Genomic DNA, 21298 nt, shown 5'->3' on the forward strand with positions numbered 1-21298 from the left:
AAAGGAGTCTTAAAAGAAAGACAGGAAAAGACTGTACCAAGGCCTGTAGTGACAAGGCAAGGCATAACAGTTTTAAACTGAAAGACAGTAAACTTAGAGTGGGCAAAAAGAAGAAACTTGTTATTATAAGGGTGGTGAGACACTAGAACAAGTTGCCCAGAGAAGTTGTGGATGTGCCACCACTGGAAGTGTTCAAGGTCATGTTCAGCAGGGCTTTGAACAACCTGATCCAGTGAAAGATGTTCTTCTCCATGGCAGGGGGTTGAGCTCGATCACCTTTAAAAGTCCTTTCAACCCAAACCATCCTATACTTCTATACCAGCTGAACAACCTAACTATGGGGCTCCGAGACGTAATTTTGTGCATGACAACTCTTAGACTAAGAAAACATAGGCCCTTATCTTCATTGTATCACTTTCAAAGGAGTGGAAACTTTACTTGCTGCTTCAGACAGGTGTTCTGGAACATAATTATATAATTTTTTCCTATCTGTTTACAAATATTATCATAAATGCATGCAGCACCCACCTCCTGCAACTCTGTTTTTAAATCATAGTGAATAAAGCTGTTGTGTTCTGCTGATCCAAGGGTTAATATGACAAGAGTCTGAAAACACAATTGCCATATTAGACCTTCAGATAATCTAAGTGGAAAATTCTATCTCCTCTGAAGTCTTAACACAATGTGTGCTCGGTCCTGTCCAGGTGTCAGTCCTGCATACATCCAGAGATAGGATTGTAGGCCCACCAAGCACTTAAAAAGGAAAAGCTTATGTGTCTATGGACCTCAAAGTGCCTAAGTTCTTCAGGTGGTTTAAATGGAACATTAAACAACCAATATTAAATTATGAACATGAACACCAACATTAAATTATACCTCAGACTCATATTATGGGCTAGTTCCTTTACAGATTTGAACTCTGAGAAACAAATTCTTGTTATTGCCCAATTGCTATTCTATTTCTATATTTGAGGCACATGGATAAGGCATCATCTCCTTTTTCTTCTTAGCAGACTATTAATTTCATTCTGTGTGTTTCTCTTATCTCCTGACTGTACTCCTCTTCTCCTCTCTCTAGGAAAAAATAAATGCTACTGATTTACTAACTCTTCCAAAAATACCGTTAAGCAAAACTTTAACCTCTGATCTAGTTATGAAATGCCAAGAACTCCTCACAAAGGTTGTTTAGCTTACTTTTAATTAGCTGTTAAACTTCAAAAATTATTTATAAAACTCTGTACCGACGGATGAAATAGAAAAGAAATAGGAAAAAACACAAATGTATAGCAACTATTTTCAAAGATCTGTAACTTTATCACACGATGTACTTATTTTATAGCAGAAATACAACATGGTCTGCAAACAGCACAGACAGTATAGATTTAACTTTTAATCAACTTGAAGACCAAAGCTCTTTTATTAAAAAAAACCATTCAGTTAAGGCATTAACACTGTATTAAACAAATATATGCTAACATACCTGAAGCTTGTCACATAAACAAACGCGTGATTGTGTGACTGGCTGGGTTAATGAAGGGAGAGCAGAGGATGTTGTCTCTCTTGACTTCAGTAGGGCATTCAACGCTGTCTCCCATAGCATCCTCACAGGCAAGATAAGGAAGTGTGGGTTGGATGAGTGGACAATGAGGTGGATGGAGAACTGGCTCAACAACAGAACTCAGAAGGTTGTGATCAATGAAGCAGAGTCTGGATGGAGGCCTCTCACTAGTGGTGTTCCCAAGGGATCTGTGTGGGGTCCAGTCCTGTTCAATATATTCATCAGTGGCCTGGATGATGAGATAGAGTGTAACCTCAGCAAGTTTGCTGATGATACCAAGCTGGGAAGAGTTGCTGATAAACCAGAAGGCTGTGTCATCCAACAAGACCTGGACAGGCTGGAGAGCTGGGCTGAGGGGAACTCAATGAAATTCAACAAGAGCAAGTGCAAGGTCCTGCACCTGGGGAGGAACAACACCCTGCACCTGTACAGGCTGGTGTCTGAACTGCTGGAAAGCAGCTCTGTTGAGACGGACCTGGGAGTGCTGGTGGTCAGCAAGTTGACTATGAGCCTGCAATGTGCCTGTGTAGCCAAGAAGGCCAGTGGTATCCTGGGATGCATTAAAAGGAGTGTGGCCAGCAGGTCGAGGGAGGTTATCCTCCCCCTCTACTCTGCTCTAGTGAGACCACATTTGGAGTACTGTGTCCAGTTTTGGGCCCCCCAGTTTAAGAAGGACAGGGAACTGCTCGAGCAAGTCCAGTGGAGAGCTACCAAGATGATCAGGGGACAGGAGCATCTCCCGTATGAGGAAAGGCTGAGAGTCTTGGGGTTGTTTAGCCTGGAGAAGAGAAGACTGAGGGGGGATCTTATCAATGCTCATAAATATCTAAAGGGTGGGTGTCAGGAGGATGGGACTAGACTCTTTACAATAGTGCCCAATGACAACACAAGGGGCAATGGGCAGAATTTGGGACACCGGAAGTTCCAGCTAAACATGAGAAAAATACTTCTTTCCTGTGCGGGTGCCAGAGCAGTGGAACAGGCTGCCCAGAGAGGTTGTGGAGTCTCCTTCCCTGGAGACATTCAAAACCTGCCTGGATGAGGTCCTGTGCCCCCTGCTGTAGATGTACCTGCTCAAGCAGGGGGGTTGGACAAGATGATCTCCAAAGATCCCTTTGAACCCCTACCATTCTGTGATTCTGTGATTCTGTGAAATCCATCCCTTTCACCTAATCACCTTGACAACTAGATCCATCCTTTTCCTTATCCTTGGTTCCTCCCCTAAACATCTCATAATAAGTCCTGTGCAAGCCCAAAATGCTCTTTCCCTGCATCCCATAATGTGCTTCACACCTCTAGGCAGCAACCTGCATCAGTCCAAGAGGTGCTCCAGCATTGACTCATCATGATGTGTGTCACACCTGGACCTGGGGATGACAGTCTCCTGGGACAGCCCTGGGAGCCTATGCTCCTCTGAGCTTGTGGTGATGGGCCTTTTATGGGCTGATGGCTCCTGTGATGGGCTGGGAAGCAGCAAGGGCAGGGTATTATTTAGGCTTCCACCCACTTGCCATTGGCTGTCTGTGCTTCTTTGAGGGTGTGTAGAAGAGGTTTTATCACATAACCTGACATTTGCCTCCTATGGTGAGATTCTGCACCTGAACTCGTAACCAAAGATAATCTTGACCTTTAGTTTTCTTGTTCCCACAGTTTCGATGAGTTAATTGCTTCAAGAATAACAAAGCCATTTTACTACCCTTAGTGACCAAATTTCATCCTAAACAAAACCCATCTCTAGCAGTGCCTCAGTGGTTATCCAGTACCACCCTGGAAAAGAATTAGTCATTTCTTGATTTACACATATGAGTTGTATTATCATTCTATTCATACACTCCTCTCCCAGCTCTTTTTGTTATTAAATTATTCCCAGATGCCACAACCGTCAGCATTTGGTTTGAAATACTACCTGCAGAAACATGTGACTTGCATGCAATAACATTTTAACAGTCTCTCATCACCACTAACCTTGTTCACTTTATTTCTCCTAAAAGTTCACGTTAATTTTTCTCCTCTCTCAGAGGACACCACAACAACCTGAGCTTTGCTGTGATTTTTTTGCCCTTGGCAGAACTCCAGCTTCCACCACAGGGATCCTCCATCCTTACCCCGCTTCTTTCTTTGGCACAGCCAACTCTGTCGACTACACACTGTGTCAGCAGAGTCTAGGAGTCATTTATCCTGCCTCAAATCATAATCAAGGGTTTCATTTTCTACTAGGTAGCAAAGAAAGCAATCTTCAATCAACACAAAACCAGGAACAACGTGATGATTTGAAATGAAAATTTGTAGTTCTAAAAACTGTAGGTATCCCTTACAAACAAAATCAGCCTATATTTACAGCTACTGCAGCTCACCAATTTTAAAGAACTTCAGTAGAGTGATTTAAATGCCACATTCACTTTATGACCCTCCTTACCACATGCCAACACAGGCATACTGCAAATCATTCTTCCATGCTTTTTATATTTGTTGCTGGCTACAGTCTAGAAAGAAACACAAATTTTGTACTGGGAGAAGTCATCACGGGAATTATGCTATGGGTAGGAAGAGAGGAAATAATTGTTAGATAGATTGGGGGGTGGGATTTTAAGAGTAAAAAATGCCGTATTTCTCTTTGAAAGTGGAAAGACAGTTCTAGTCTCCCTGACCTAATATATATAACTTGCTTTAGCAATTACCTGGAATGCAGGCCTTTTAAAATAAAGTCTCATGAATACCTAAGAGTAAATGTAAAGAACTTCAGTTCTTGGAGTATTGTACTCAGATCATATGAGGGATGGCTGTACATGTCCATTTATACAAAAATTCAACACTAGCAACCTCTACTGGGTTTCCTAGGTCATACAATGTTCACATATAAGCTTGTTCAGGCAAAATATATGCCAGACTCAATATAGGATGGCAGCGCAGCTAGTGCCTTACAGTACTTTTATCTTACATACTGACAAGCATCTGCAATTAATAATAGCTTTACTCTTCTTGTGTGCATACCCATGTGCAGGCAAGACTGGCTTAATCTGTTGCATAGACAGGAAGTTTATGAAAAAAAAATGCATGCACAGTAGAATAGAAGATTTTGTTTCCTCTTCTGAGCCTGAAACTATATTAAGTGAACTAAACATTTGTTAGTGTGTGGATCTCAAACTTTCTTTAACCTTTGTGGTTCTGTGGTGGTGGTGTTTTTTCTACCACTGCCTCCAGCCAATTTTTTAAAAGTTGGTTAATAGGAACCCCTATTCAGAAAGCCTATTGAAACAACATGAACAATTAAGTCTTTTTCATGCATTACAAAGCAAACATTGCAAGCACTCTTGGCCCTCACCATATGTACGGTAACAATACGTGCAACAAAGCTGAGAGCTTAGGTAAAGCAGAATGGCATCACTGAGACAGAAAGGAGTGAAGGATAAGTAAAATGGATGCATTCCTAAAGGCTGATTAGCCATTGAAAGGGCTGGAGAAAATAAGGCTAGCAAGAAGTGCTGAGCAGTCAGGTTTATGCATTCAGCTTCTTTTCATCAGCCTTTCTACAGGAGAGAAAAAAAAAATGAGCTACTGAAGGAGGAGGGGCTGCATTCAATTTCAGACTAATTAAAAGTCACGAGTGGCTGTTGACTAAAGCTTAACCGTGGAAGAAGGTACAGAGAATAGACTGAGGCATTGTCTTCAGTGATTATAAACTTCTGTGGCTTTTAAGCCACAGGTTCAGTTTGAATAAAAGCTTCAAAACTCGAATTCTGCTAGCATGCATCATATCAAATTGTCATGATCAAATTTATTTTCAAATAAAGTATACCCTTTTTCCAACAATGGTAGATAGGTATTTTTTGGTCAATTTTGTAATGGACTACTCTAGACAAAGGCCCTGAAACCCTTATAGTTGAAGTTCATATATACCTGCAAAAAGATATGAAAAATGAAATCCACAGGCTGATGTAGATAAAGGGATCCTGGAATGAACAATGAAAAAGACACTATAAAGGACAGAGTTGAGAAACAAGCAATTTAGCCATCTGCAGCAAATCAAAATAATGCATTGAAAATGAGACTAAATTATCCTAAAATTAAAAGAAGAAAAGAGCCATCTTAAAAAGCTAACAAAGAGATTAAAAGAAGTTAAACAGGGTCTCAGGTGTGAGACCTTTAGTTTTAAGTATCTATTAAGGAATGAAACTTACAGTTTCTGATAATGTATTAAATTTCTCGGTTAATCACTTAACCATTATGGGAATAGCTCCAATCATGAGAAACCATATAAAACCACAGGAAGATAGACACCCAAGCTACTGATAAGCTGCTGCAGTTTATTTTCAGCATAGTGCTGCACATTGCAGTACATGCCCTTAGCTTGCTAACAAATCCACAGGCCTACCTGTGGTCATCTTACTGCTGGTTTTGGATTTGTTAGTTTTGATGTCTTCACATCTCAGATTAATGTGTGATGTCCACATACTTGCAGAACCATTCTCCAAGAAAAGCCCAAAGGTAGTGGTTAAAAGGACGCAAATTCAGCACTCAGATATATTCCAGTCACAGTTCTGCAGGGCAGTGATAAGGGTAGCTTTAGTGGTGGCTGCACCTGTGTGCACTGCCATGCAGCTCTGGCTTTGGTCTCCCCTTTCCCTCTAGGCATTATGAATTGCCTAAGCCAACATGACATTCAGTGCACACATATAAAAGAGAAATTTAAGGTTTGGCATATTTGAGGCAGTGAAAATTAGAAACTTCCAGAATGTATCACTCAGAAGGAAAGAAAGCGGCTTTTTCATGGCTTGATTTCTTCAGCAAAAGACAAGGTGTTTCTAGACCTTTTGTTTTAATCAAACAAACTGCTAAACCAGGTTTAATTACTCTATGTATGAGACAGGAATTCGTATTAGTCCTTCATCCTTTAAAAACATGTCTATGATATGAGCAGAAGAGTTACCAAACAAAGATAGAAAGACCTCTGTAGTATGAATCCAAGGTAACAAATGGTTGAAGAGTTGATATATGCAATGCTTAGATAGGAACAAAGTAGAATCCTTGGAAGAGGAGCGTATAGTGGAAGTTGTTCTGGTGAAATTCAAAAGTGTTAACGGTGGTTGGCTTCTAATTAGCCTATCATTGTTTGGAAGCTGAACATGAAAGGAATTATTGGTGTGATTTAGAATAAGATCTTTTACACTTAAACTCAGTGCTGGATTTATTCCAGGAAGAAGTGCATATACAGCAGATTTCATTCAAAGATCCATAGAAGAAGGTCAACACATACAAAAAAGAAAACTGAGAGGACACAAAATGTTTTAAGATTTGTGGGATAGTGTATATATTACCTACTAATAAGAGATACATCAGCTCTTCATTGATTTTGAAACATGTTGGGGAAAGTTGTTCAGATAAAACCATCTATGACAGAATCTGTATTTCAAAAACAAAGACCATATATACCTTGTAATAACAGCATTATTTCTGAAGGACTATGAGTCTTAGAACTTGGCTTAAAAATATGTTGAAGAATCAAGAAATAAAAATATTATGAATAAGCAGAAAACTGATAGGAGATTATTTCATTTATCTTAAACCCACAAAGTCCTCAGAAACCTTTGTGGACAACTTTTAGGTGAAAACCTTTCCTGAATGTGAAAAGATGTGGTTTATGATTTTAAAAGCCAGAGAATGATAGAACTTATTCAAGTTAAGCTACAATAGTTTTAACCACTGTGTTCAAGCAACCCACACATGGATAAGTTGCAAATGATTAAGTCTGTATGTGTGTGTGCATGTCCACATACACATGTGTATTTTACAGTCATTTATATTTCAAGGACTTGGGATATGACAGATTAGTCAATGTACGTAAAAAGTCTGACAAAGCACCGGTACAGAAGAATATCGTGGCTTTGGGAAGGAAGTGAAGTACTCTTTGAAAAGTTTATTCTTAACTATCTATGATGTTAACACATACATAGCAGAATTTCTAAGTAAAATTAAATGGATGTATATATGTGGGTGTATATATGGATATACACATGCAAACACACATGCTGGGTTGCACCTGTTCAAAGTTGAGTAGCCAGCAATCATTCACTCATTGCTATTCCTAATTGCATTGTAATATTATATTCCTGCCTGAAGAATTATGAAAGGGGAAAACAGTCTGAAGAGGAGATGGGAATTTTTGTTCCCATGTATTCTTCCCCTATACCTATACTTGTACTTTTCAGTTACTCTCTTATTCTCCCTGTATTCAGTGTTGAGCATTCTCAGACCAGAACGGGGAGCTCTGTGCCCGGTTATCACTTTTGTCCCATTTGGCTGAAAAAGAACCACTACTTCTGACAGCAAAAAATACTTTAAGACCCCTGTCTTAGCCAAAGCCAGAGCATTCCCCCCAGTACAGAGGAAGTTTTGGGAGGATTTAGCTAAACTATTCCGTTAAGGCTCCAAGGATGGGCAAAGAAAGATGTTTTCAAAGTCTATTGCTCAGCCATTGTTAAATGATTTCCAACAGAAAGACAATACTTCTTTATACAAATTTTAGAGAGACTTCTATCTAAGCAAATTTACCCTCTATGTAATTCAATGCAGACACAATATATTCTTGCAATATGGTTTTAAACCTGTAGATGGCTTGAGTCAAGGCATTGAATAAAACTAATTTGTAGTGCCCCAGAGCATTACTGCAACTGAAAGGAAGAAAATTTCCCATGGAAGAAAATTTTTGACTAAGCAGAAGAAAAATTTCATCTCATTGAGATGCCCTGGCAAGGCCTGAAAACAATCCTGAACCTGTACCTATGTGTTATTACCAACTTTGCTGGCAAACAGTTGGATTCATTCTGAAGTACTGTCTATCCTTTACCTTTACTACCACTAAAAAAATCCCCTACTGTTTCCCACAGCTTCATTATTCTGGTCTCCATCTTCCGCAGAAGATGTCCTAGTTATAAACAACCATATTTGTATCTATCTGAAGTGCACAAAAGCATCCTGACATGGTTTTTCTGTTACAAAACAAGGTTAACCTTAATATTTGTTTCAAATAGGTGAATTACTGGCTTTTTTTTCTTTGGGGTAAAAGTATGATTTTAATTCACAAGACGACTTTTGAAAAAGAAAATAATAAAGCAAAACAGGGAATATCAAATCATTACTTCACAATTTGGATTTCCTTTATGCGTGATTCATTGAGGAACCAAAGCCAATATGGCAAGAAGCCATGTGTTCTTCTGGGAAAAAGTATAAATACAAGACATAGCTAGTTTATTAAATTTGCACTGTAACAACATAGGCATTTTCCCAGCCATTTTCTCAGTTATTTAAGGAGAGACATCTACGTAGCACCAAGGATGATGATAATGATGATAGGATAACATTTATTTAGAGCTACAATAAAACGTAGTACTAAAGTTAATATTAGAAAAGTAGGTTTCAGAAACAGATGTTTCAAATTCTGAGGATTAGGAAACCGCAGAGGCATAGTTTTCAGAAGTTTGCTTCCATTCTGCTACTTCTAAAGTAATGCTGCATCGAGTAAAAAGAAATGAAAGAGATGAATTCTGAAATTTTAGGTCTATTTTTTCCTACGCATATTGTAATGAAGACAACACAGAGCAAAATAGTAAAATTTTCATCAAGTTGGCCACTTGATAGGCCACTATACAAAGGCCACTATTTAAAGGCCACTATTTAAAGCTTCTGTTTGTGGATCTTTATTAGTAAAAAAGGTCCTTTCTGAGGTAAAATACTAAGAACAATATTTTTCTTTCTGTTACTAAAACTTTTTAAATCACTTATTTCAGATACGCACCTGAAACTTTCCAGAATATGCTGACCACCTGCCACTGACTTAACAGCATCTTAGTTCCCCCTGCCTGCTCAGAACATCCTCATAGGTTTTCCAGAGAGGATCCAGCACCTATTGCAACCTCTTTCCACTTGTATCAGTTATGGTCAAAATTGCACATAGACCTCATTAAACCACTCTCTGCTACTCTGTGCCTTAGAGGGACTTCCTGAGAACAAGGGGTTAGTCTTGCACCATAATCACTTAGTTCTTTTCATCTATTTCAGTACTTGAATTAAAATGGACAACTTTTGTAATACTTGCCTACTAATCAGAGATTTGCTTTATATCACAGGCCATTGCTGACAAAGGATGTGCATATGTCTTCTTACTGAAGAGCTATACACAATCCAGCAGACAAACTACAGTTACATACACAAATACTTCTTAAGGGGTCTCAAAATATAAAAACTCAAATGCGTATCACGCATATATACACACGTGTATATATACACAATCACATACACAGAAATTCTTTGCTAATGTACAAAAACCTTGAATTTGTATCTACACTGTCAGTTCTTACAGAGATACCCTAAAAATACCTTCATTCTTGCAATTTTTGCATTACACCTTTATCTTTACTACCACTGATTATTACAGCTGCTAAACAGATGTCAAAACACTAGCACCACTTAAGCCAATACAATTCTCACATTTAAGGTCATTGATCACTAATTATACTAATTAACTAATTATTCTAACTCCAGCTCAAAAAAAAAAAAAAAAGTTTGAAAAATTACAATTAGGCACAAAAAATTTATAACAGTGGGAACCATAGGCTAGGCAGCATTCTGGGAAGCTGAATGCCCATGCAGTTTCTGAGTTTATAGGGGAACTTAAACACTCAGTTTACTGATCTGTAATTCATGTCATTCAAACGCTATGGTTTGCATTTATCTGTGGAAAGTGATTGCTTTGTTTTTTTTAAGAATTCCACTCTTTAGGACAAGCTAAATAAGATTCAATATCTGTTTGATTCTGGCTGACTTGTTCTGAACAACCGTTAATGCTAATAATTAAAATCAACTTTTTCATGCATTAAAGCAATGACTGTGTCAAATGTCATGAAGTCTCAGTATGTGGATCAGTAATGAACTGTGCTAGAAGACTAGTTGTAAAGCACAAATAATCCCATGTGGTAGACTTAGCTGTGAAAACAAAAGCGTGATTGCACAAGCAGGTGTATGTGTCTGTAACAACATGTTTATGCAAGAGAAAAGAAAATCTGGTTGGATTGGTTGTGTTTCTTTCTGTGCTGTTTGTTCACATGACTTGCCCCCCAAATAGATTAATTCCTTTCATAAGTGGTTTTCTATAATAATACATTTTGTACCAGTAAATACAAAAAATGTACAACCCTCTGTGAAGGCTTTTGACTTCTCTAACTTCTAAATTTATTTTATGGGGACATATAACTCTCTAACACTCTCAAAAGGAAATATTTGAAGGAAACTTTTAGGAAAAATAGTTGGAATATGCTTATCACATGATTCAAGAACTAAAGGTAGACCCAAAAAAGACAGGGGAACTAATAATAATGTACCTCTTGTAGTGGTTATAACACATTCAGTTCAGATTCTCTTTCAAAGGCCTACTGTTAGAAATTCAGTCCTATTTTCATTGAAGTCCATGACTAATATTTAATTGGCTTCAGATGTAAACAAGGCTGAGCCTGCAGTAAAAACATTAATTTAAGAAGAAATAAAGTGAGATGAAAAATCTGTTTCCACAGATCATCTCCCACCAAAGAAGGCCTTTCCTCTTAGCGGATACAGACGTTGTTTTTAAAAGAGACATATGGTCATATCAAACAAACATTCTAAATATAGTATTAAAGGGCAAAAGAAACAGGAATATATGACCATTACGTACTTGTGATATTTTGTTTTGTTGTATTCTTTTCCTCTTTGTGGAGGAGATTCTGAGAAAAAGAACAATGTTTCCTGTAATTTCTTTGCAAGTGGTATGTGCTGTTTTCAGTTGCACATAACTTTGTCATCTGCAGCTGCAGTGTTAAGGAAAAAGCAACAGTCACCCACCCAGGCAAACACACATAGCCTTGGAAGCAACACCTACTTAGAACTGCTGTTTTATAAACAACAATTCTAACTTCAAAAGCTTAGTTGCTCATTTTGAGAAAAAATACACCTAAACACAGCACAGCCCAAATACTTCAGCGCTACGTACCATCCCACTGCTAGCCTCATGCTTTCTGCAAAGCATCAGACTCCTGACATAAGCTTTATTCCTTTCTTCTTCCCGCCTATAAAAAAGGCGTCATGTGACTATGCACCTATAATTGGTGGAAATGTAAATAGTTTGAAAGGCTGCAATTAGACATGAGTGTGGGTCACATCATCTGGTTATGAATTTTCCCTTTACTCAGGGAATGGGGAGAAATTAGATCCAAGGCTTTGGTTTTGGCTTGTCCTGAATAACAATCAGATCAGGGGATGATTTTCCTCATAGCTGTGTGATGACATTCAGGAATTCGGTTAAGTTAGGAACTGCAAAGTAGGACAGACCAGAACATAACAGTTACAGCCTATCAAATCCAGATTCCCAACCTCCACCTGCCCTAGCAAACAGCTTGCATATTATCACAAGTTACATTTGAGAGTGCCCTCAAGCAGCAAAGCAAACTTGATGCTTCCCTGTCACAGGTGAGAACTCTAGCAGCCAAGCTGCCATAGGAAACTCCAAATTTTTGGACTGAAACTTACTGCCACCATAGTTGCATGAAATCCGACCACAGGTGTGAGGATGACCACCACACCAAGACTCTCTAAGTAGACTGACAAAGCAATGAAGCTTGTATGTGTGTAAGCGTAAGATAAACACAATGCTGCCAGCAACCCTGAGAAAAAAACATTTCTAGCACAGTCTTGCGTGCCTGAGGAGCTCTGAGTTAAACAACAGTTGTGTGAACATCAGAATAAATGGAGGCTGACTTTCAATAAAGTTGTTGAATGACTTTTTAATAGCACTCTTCTAAGTGTGACCTCACCCTTCGTTACAGATCAAAGAATCCATGTGGGGAAGAAACGTTGCAAAGTCCCACTCACATGAAAAGCTGTTCCATGTGAATTCTCCCATGTCTAACAAGGGGAGAGCTTCTGATGGAACCTTTCCTTTAGAAGAGGGATTGTCTCCTACTTTCACAAGCATACTGAATTTGGCCATGCAGGGAGGAGGGTACAGGAAGAAAAGACTAGAAAAAGAATGTATCATGTAAACTTTTTTTTAATAGGAAAACAAACTAAAAACTGAGGCCCTAATGGAGATTACACTCCTCCAGAGTTAGGTGCTACTGGAGCAGGCCTATGACCCAAACCTTAGCTCCAGATACATTTGCAAGTACAAAAGACACTCCTTCCTCAGAACTTTAGCAGTGAAAAATGGTGCTATAGTTAATAAAAGTGACACTACTAGACCATCTGATTCCTAACAGATCCCAGTACCTTGATTAGTTAAAAGAACCAAAAATACATTAATAAAAGGACTATAAACAGAAAGACAACAACAATACCACAGAAAAGTAGAGCTGTCAGGAAGCTTCCATTTAAACTCTGTGAAGCAAAACATACTATAACCCATCAGATGCTGCCAAAAAGCTCATTATAGGAAAGAACAGAACAGACACTGGATTTCATCTGAATATTTTGGGGGGAAAAAAAAAAAAGAGACAAATTATTTCCATTTTCTCTAAAACCTCTGTAATAAAATGGCATAATTCTTGTGTTCAAAGCAATTCCACAACATTGCAATTCCATTTATATAGTTACATTTTTATAGTATACCCACCAAAGTTAGACGGTTATAAGTCTTGGGATCTTCTTCCCAGTTGGGTCAACAGAAGTCTTCCTAACCCTAAAAAAAAAGCAGTATCAATTGGTTTTCTCCTTTGCATATGGATCTATGAATGTATTCAGCTTTATTACTTAGGAGTTTAAAAAATGCAGATAATATCTAGAAAAGGAGATTAATTGCAGTAGTAAAATTAATATGTATGCATGATAATTCTTTGCAAATACCCAGTTGCGTCAGTCTGGATACATATGTCACTCCTTTCAGGTACCAAAACCAAACCATTGTCCAAATTCATTCATTTTTACCTCAGATGACTATCTCCATTCCCTCAGACAAAATCACAACTGTGACCTATGCAAAGGCATTTTAAACATATTAAATATGGTAGTATCATCTCATATATTCTTAAAAACAAAGAATTCTACTTTATTACATTTATAGATTAATATGCTATCTGCTTATGTAGATGAATTAATAAAAGAAACCTTATTCCTTTAAAAAAGAAACCCTTTCATTGACTTGCTCTTTCAGTCAAGGTTCTCTCATCATTTTGCGGTTGCGGTATATCATATCTTTCACTTACTAGTAAATTATTACTTATGTCACTATACTGGGACCTACATTCCAACACACTGTCATGGGCTTCCTATGTGATGCTGAGCCTTAAGCTAACATTTCTTAAAATCATATTTATTCCCTATCTTGAATGTTAACCACTAGAACACAAAATAATCCAAATAATTTGTACTACCACTGCACAGTGAAACATAATAGTTCAATCAACTAAACAAAATGGCTAGGATCTTCTTTTAATAATTGTCTTTTCTGTTACAAATTATTTTTCACCAGATTTGAGGGAATAAACAGATTCAATGTGATACAGACTCACTTAGACTTTAATAAAAAGAAGATTATGATTATCAAAAAGTCTAAACTGGACATATTTTATTCCACTGAGACTCAGGTAATCTCCTTGTTAGGTCACATGTAGTATTTTAGCATTGTTACACTATGATTCATTTTATAGCTCTCCAGTAAACCATATCAGAGAAAAAATAAAGAGACTGAGTAGTAGACAGTAGTCTTGAATACAAATTGCAACCCTCTGCCCCCAATTTTAATTTCTTTCTTTCCTTTTCTCCATTGCACAAGTGAAACTGTCTTTCACTGCAGAAATGCACAAAACTAATAGTTTAAATAAAGTCAACGGGAGTCCGTAGAGCTGCTTAGTTTAGCCTCTCTGTGGATAATGAAAAGAACAAACTGCTTGATTCTATCCACAGGCATAGGTATACCACTTCCATACATCTGGTAAAGCATTTGACAAAATCTGCATGTCTACAGTAAATGGGCTCTGGGGACAGCAGTTCATCAGAGAGCTACTCTGTGGGAAACAAACAAGGCTCCCATGACACAGTAGAAACTTCAGTAGACTATTTTACAGTATCTGAATGCAGGGGAAAAAAACAAACAAAACATTTCTTACTGCAAGCACAACACAAAAGTTTTGTAAAAACTGAAACATTCTATTCCCCCACAAGTTTCACAATCATTCCATGAAATTTCACAATTTAATAACAGTAAACTGTCTGTTCTTCCTACAAGTTACAATCAAATATTGTCCCATGTACCCAACTGAATATACTGTCTTGAGCTGAACAGATTCCCCTTTCCCACTCAACACGATTAAGCACGTAAAGGTATTTCTATGTAATCTGGATACAGTGACAAAAATCCACACACAGCTTCTCACATCCCAAAACATAATCCTAGTCCAGAGGTAAAACCACTTTCAAAAACTCAGTAAAGCCTAAAGTAGGTCTGGAAGTAAAATTTACAAACCAGGAGAACAACTTCTTGCTTGTGAACATAAGTTGTGCTCTGATCTGAACTGCTTTCTACTGCCTGCCAAGGACACTCAGCACTATTGTCGTTCAATGTCTTCCTGTTTGACATAATAGTTTGTTCTTTAATACTGTGTTCAGTTTTGGGCCCCTGACTACAAGAAAGACATTGAGGTGCTGGCGTGGCCAGAGAAAAGCAACAAAGCTGGTGAAGGGTCTAGAGAACAAATTTTACAAGGAGCGGCTGAGGGAGCTGGCGTTGTTTAGCCTGGAGAAGAGGAGGCTGAGGGGAGACCTTATCTCTCTCTACAGCTGCCTGAAAGGAGGTTGTAGCAAGGTGGGTGTTGGTCTCTTTTTCCAAGCAGCAGGTGATAGGACAAGATGAAACAGTCTTTAATTGCACCAGTGGAGGTTTAGACTGGACATTAGGAAAAAGTTCTTCACCAAAATGGTTAATCAAACATTAGAACTGGCTGCCCAGGGAAGTGCTTGATTCACCATCCCTGGAGGTATTTAAAAGATGTGCAGACGTGGCATTCAGGGACAAGGTTTAGTGACTTGACAGTGTTAGGTTTGCAGTTGGACTCAATGATCTTAAAGGTCTTTTCCAACCTACTTGATTCTATGATTCTATAAAACAGTGTAGTGATCTTCAAACTAGGCAGGTCAGAACCTTGAGACAGAGTCTAGCAGTTAAGATAAATAAATGAGTGGTGCCTATATCTGCCAGGAAAAAAAAAAAATAGGGAGAAGTCAGTAAAGTGGGGTCCACATTGTTTATTCTACCCACAAGTATCACATTAACTGCATTCTGGGAATGACAAGCATATTTTTGGACCAAAGAGGCTTGATGTTTTTTAAAGGGCCATAAACTCATCCATCACATTTTTTACTTCCTGGTATCAACTTCCCAAGGATCTAAAAATGATAAAAAACCAAGCAAACACCACCACCTTTTTCTGAAACAACAAAAACAAGAGATGAATTCTTAAAAATTATTGGCTGTACTGATCAGTGTACAACTTAAGCAATTAGTTGATATGAAGACAGTCTGTTCTGGAAATTTGATTTATAGGACCAGTCCTTGCTTTACGGAGTTGTCTGAAGTGGTTTTACCTCAGGCCAAGGGTTATGGATTGGGATGTGAAAAACAGAGTTTCTGAGAGAGGCTCACTTCCTGGCTTACTTCATCAAGTATTATGAGCAAACATAAACAAGGACTGTGATGCTTCAACTTCCAAAGCACAGCCAAGCCAAGAATTATATTACCTATTCAGCAGCCACAGTTGAACAAACAAAATATTTTCATCTCCCTGCAAAAGAAAAAATTCTCCAGTTACTCCCAAAAGACAAGACACTCATGTTAGTCTCATTGCTGTTGGATATAATATTACTAGGTTATCATGCTCACCTCACTTTTCTCACTCAGCATTATCTACTCTTCTTCCTCACTTACTCTTTTCACAGAACAGCATACAAAGCACTGTTACTTTTCACAATGCACCTTTTTTAAGAGTCACATACAATGTTGGATTAAAAGGACATACAGGCAAAGACTTGCCCAGGCAGATTAATTGTGCTGGTGACTACATTGCCACAGATGAAGAGGCCTTCCCACATGACAGCTGCATGGGAGATCCTAAGAAAGCAGCAGGTATTCTATGTACCTGCCAGATGGCATTAGAACTGTGTCATATAAAAAAAGACATATCAATGTAGAAAACGTAACAGTTTAGATGTATTTGAAATCTACATCCAAACCCCTCTTCAGAATTTAATGTGAACCAAAGACTCAGCTGGAAATGATGCTGCCTCTGGCCAAAACTGGTCAAAGGTGGATAATGAAAAGATTAATTCCTCTTTATCCAAGAGAGCAGTAGCAGCTGAGGATTGGCTTTAGGCCACTCAGCCTCACTTGCAACCCAGCTAACAGCTGTGCAAACCACAGAATTTTTACTTCCCAGGGGTTTATTAAAATGTTTTTTCTCTTTTGATGTGTTGTTTATATAAACTCATATGACTCTTGCTTTGAATTAATCTCAAATCTTGAGAATATCCTCTGCTGATTTTACCTATATGGTGAATAATATGCTTTGTACAAGTTTCATCTAAAAAGAAATAAAAAAGATTACCCCTGAGAAACTTTTTTAAAAGATAATACAGTTGATTGTTGTGTAAGTCTGAATGTATTAGAACTTGCCAGAGACAACCATGTTATTGCTCAGCGCTGATGTTCATCCCGTAGAAGCACAAGACTACTTCCTGCAAAACCAGAATAATTTCTTGAATCAAAGTCCTAAAGACAGGCAATTTTAGAAATAACTACTGCCAATCACTAAGTCTTACTCAGAAGTCACCTTTGGCATGATAACATTATTTTTTAAGGCCTGAATACTTGACAACTAACCAAGAACCAATAAATTCTCTTCATGTTTTACACACATCACCAGAGTTTAAACCATATTTTTTTAATAATAAGGGTGTAAAACAGTGAATTAATGGAGTCTTATGTGTTGAAGGAATTCACCTGCTTTACCAGTGTTTTCTGCATAAGCTTGCAAACCAAATTGGAACAGCACTGTTCTTGTTTGGTCTTCAGTCCACTAATTAGGAACAAGAACCATGCTTTCATATGTGCTTACAAAGCATCTAACACAGTCAACAACAGTTCAACCCAAGAGACTACTATACACACAGATGTCTTAGTGAGTGCAGGTCCAGCTTGTATGACTCAAGGATCATGCATTTAAATATCCTCCAATATAACAATGGGTAAGCCTTTCAAACCCATTTGACCTGGCTGGTTGTTACTACACTCTGTTCCAAATACCATAGTAAGTCCTAAATCCAGGGTCTGGTCCAGAAAACCTACTGACTTCCTTTGCCTCTGAAGTAATACTTGGGCTAAAGTTCCCCTATTTAGCAGCTGAAACAGCAGCCTACTATTGGATGCTATTCCTCCTTGGAGCCCAGGATCCTCCAGGCCTCTAGTTCAGGATGTAAGAAAGGTAGTTGCTTCACAAGAGCCTTGTTTACAGTTAAAATTAGCTGCAAACAAAAGACAGCCAGTGTAATTCTTGTCTAGCCCTATGGTTTCAACTAGGGGGTCTTGTGGTTTGAATGGAAGATAAATTCCCAGTCAAGTCTGGACTCTTACTCAGGCTTAAATTATAAGAATGTGCTCAGCCTTCTTGCTTTGCAGCTCATTGCCAGCAGGTGGTGGACACGTTAGCAGAGTCATTTAAATCATAATGAATAGAAAAAGGAAGGACACTACAGATGAATAGATGTGAAGGCAAGAGGACGTACAGGATAAAATTATGGATGCTTAGCTCACATGCAGTGCCTAAGAATGAATACAGAAAAGTCAACGAACACTGAGTGAACGTGCAGAATTAGGGCAGACAAAGAAACATGATTCTAGGCAGACAAGCTGTGAACAAAAATGAAGAAAGATGACAAATGGCAAGTAGCTACATGGCATACAATGATGCAAGAAGAAAGGCTCTGAATGCCATTTTGACTGTCAGAAGCAGGGAAAAAAGGGGGAAAATAAAAAGAAAAGACCTGAGCAGATATGCCAAGGAAGAAGACAAATAATGGAACGTGCTGAAAAGCTCAGGCAATGTGCACTGAATTGGGACAATAGAAGCATGGTGATCCACTCCCAATCTTTGTTTCAAACAAACAGCTTCTCAGAGTAAAAGAAATAGACCTAAATATGTTTTTTGCATTTTTTTCCAAAACTGGAAATTTAACTAATTATTGCCAAACATCGAGCAAAGTCCATTTTCACTGGTTTTTATCTACTTGTTTACAGAATGTGAAATTTTCATAAAAGTAATTCTAACAATGCAAAGACTCTTGTTGATTAAGCTATTTGATTTAGAATGTTCTTGTTATTGCCCGTACATACAGAGAAAGATGCTGGGTTTTCCTCTACCCTAGAAAGGAAAAATAATAACAATATTAAAAGTTATTATTAAACACCACCCTGAAGTATGTCTATGTGCCACAAGCACTTCAAATTCTACCTATATTCTTTATTGTGCTTGTATATCTAGACTTCAAACTGCTTTGCAAAGCAGTAAATTCACTCTTATTTTTCTAACCCATGCTTGATCTAAACGCCAAGGAGAATCTCATTTTTCATTTCACCTATGTGCAACATTGAAAAAAGGTGCATTGTGTTAAAATTCTAAAGACCATATCTGTCACATTCATGAGACAAATAAAAAAATAAGTACTACCTGGATTTTCTTCTATGAAAAATATTGCAGATTTCAAATTTCATTTTAATTAGCTAAAATTTTTTTTAAAACAATTTTGCTTTTAAAGAAACTTAATCAAAGATGATTTTTTGGACTTTCATTGTAAATTAGATGTGTTAAACATGACTATGAGTAAGTGACAGTGAATAAAAATATAATAACACTATGAGAGAAAGTGGTTTTTTGACCAATACAGTACATTTCAGATGCACTAGACTGTAGAAATGCAGAAGTACACATATTTATTTATGCATTATGTTAAAAAAAATGCCTCTGAAGTGGAAAATCTAGAGGAAAAAAATGTTAGCCCTGTTTTCCAGAATCTAGTTACATTGCCAGTACTCCCATTGCAGCAGTTATATCAGGTTTATAATCATGGCCTTCACAAATTTTCTTCCTCCAGTTTCAAGTCTATGAGTATACCATAATGCTTTTTCATATTTGCTTACACAACTGAAACCAGAGTGTCACCTCTAAAGTCAAGGACTTGCTTTGCTGCTGAGCACCACTGTTCTTTATTGAATGCCATTTGCATACACTGTAGTTCTTCTGTTTTGGCATCAGCCTGAAATTACTAAGGGCTTTTATTGTCTTGAGATCAACAGGTGCAGAGCGTCTCTCAGATTAGAATGATGTAGTTATCAGATTAGCAATCAATGGTCTTATGTTATAGCATTCATATTAAAATGTTAATTGCCATTAATGCCTTCCACTAATGCATTCAATTCAATTGTTCTTTTAGTCCCAGAACTGATGATATGTGAGACTGTTCCATTAATTTCAACAGAGCACAGACATATACCATCCATAGGAGCAGTTAAACCAAGCCTTATAATCTGATTAGATTTTGCTTGCACTGACATCTACGTTCATTTATGAAATTGCACTGAACTCTAAAGAATATATTAAGATTGATGCTACACATGAAGACATTTGATGCATTTCAACCTTACAGTAACTCACAATTGTAGTGAATAAACAGTCACCTCTACTCACATGAGCTCTAAGACTACATGACAGCAAGGGTCCATGGAGCACTGGAAACCCTTCTGTTAACTAGCAAAGGGCTGTGTTGTTACAGATTATTGGACCTCAGGTTTCAGGGGTTTATTTTAGGGGGGAGGGAATTATTTAAAACAGAAGGCAAACTCCTGTGTTCATATCTAGTTTGCAGAGTTTTAAAAGCTTGGATGTGAAGCTTTATTTCAGAGCCATCTCCAATAAAACTCTTTAGTTCTACTGTATCCACCAGACTTTTCTGCATTTAAGAGAACTAATTTCTACTTGTAACCCTTATTTAAGGTCTTAAGCTGCTATTGAAATAGGAGTTCAGAGGTGAAATGCATAGTCGCTTGTGGCATTTAATTGTTTGGATTTACTTTAGAGATTCTGCTCACCTCTGGGCTCTCTGGCTAGTGTTGCTTACTAAACCCACCCTGGACTAGGCCATGTACCACTTGCTCTCTGCTTTATTGTTTGGCAACCATACCGTCAAGTGCCCACCAACAGGCATAGCACTTTCCCTTCATATCCAAAATTTCTATTAGCTCTTCAACTCCAATGAGTCTCCAGAAAGATTTGATGTCTTACTTGGGCAGCTGATTGCTTAACATATGTCAAACTCCCAGGGCTTCCCATGAGCCCAGGCTCCAGGCAGGAGCAAAGGCTGCATGACAAACTTTTGACCTTGGGATATCCCTCTTGTGGGAAAGATTTAGAAGCAGCTGCCCATCCAACACCGACCTGCTAAAACTACAAACTATGCCTTCTAAGGTATCAGCATGGCAACCAACCTAGAGCAGCTTGGGAGAGACGTGCAGATCACTTAGTACAAAACTTTAAGGAATTAAATTTCACCTTTTTTCAGCTTAATTCAATTAACAGCTAGCAGATGTAGATAGATTTCATATACCATGAGTCTGCTCACACCAAGTTCTTATCTTCTTATTACTTTTACATTCCTTCTTGTGATAAAATAATTAAC

The 21298-nt window shown here is 38.0% G+C and overlaps 1 long non-coding RNA gene across 1 annotated transcript in view; it reads right to left on the minus strand.

Moving 5' to 3' along the window:
- The window catches only part of LOC142052931 (uncharacterized), a 29745-nt gene extending 13387 nt beyond the window's left edge, over positions 1–16358 (minus strand). The window contains exons 1-3 of the long non-coding RNA XR_012659035.1: positions 16313–16358; positions 13194–13259; positions 1481–1787 (exon numbers count right to left, since the gene is read on the minus strand). This is a non-coding gene — a long non-coding RNA (uncharacterized LOC142052931). The remainder of the gene's footprint in view (positions 1–1480; positions 1788–13193; positions 13260–16312) is intronic.
- Positions 16359–21298: the final 4940 nt, after the last annotated feature.

Source organism: Phalacrocorax aristotelis, chromosome 2 (assembly GCF_949628215.1).
Source record: "Phalacrocorax aristotelis chromosome 2, bGulAri2.1, whole genome shotgun sequence".
In the NCBI taxonomy this organism is placed as follows: domain Eukaryota; kingdom Metazoa; phylum Chordata; class Aves; order Suliformes; family Phalacrocoracidae; genus Phalacrocorax; species Phalacrocorax aristotelis.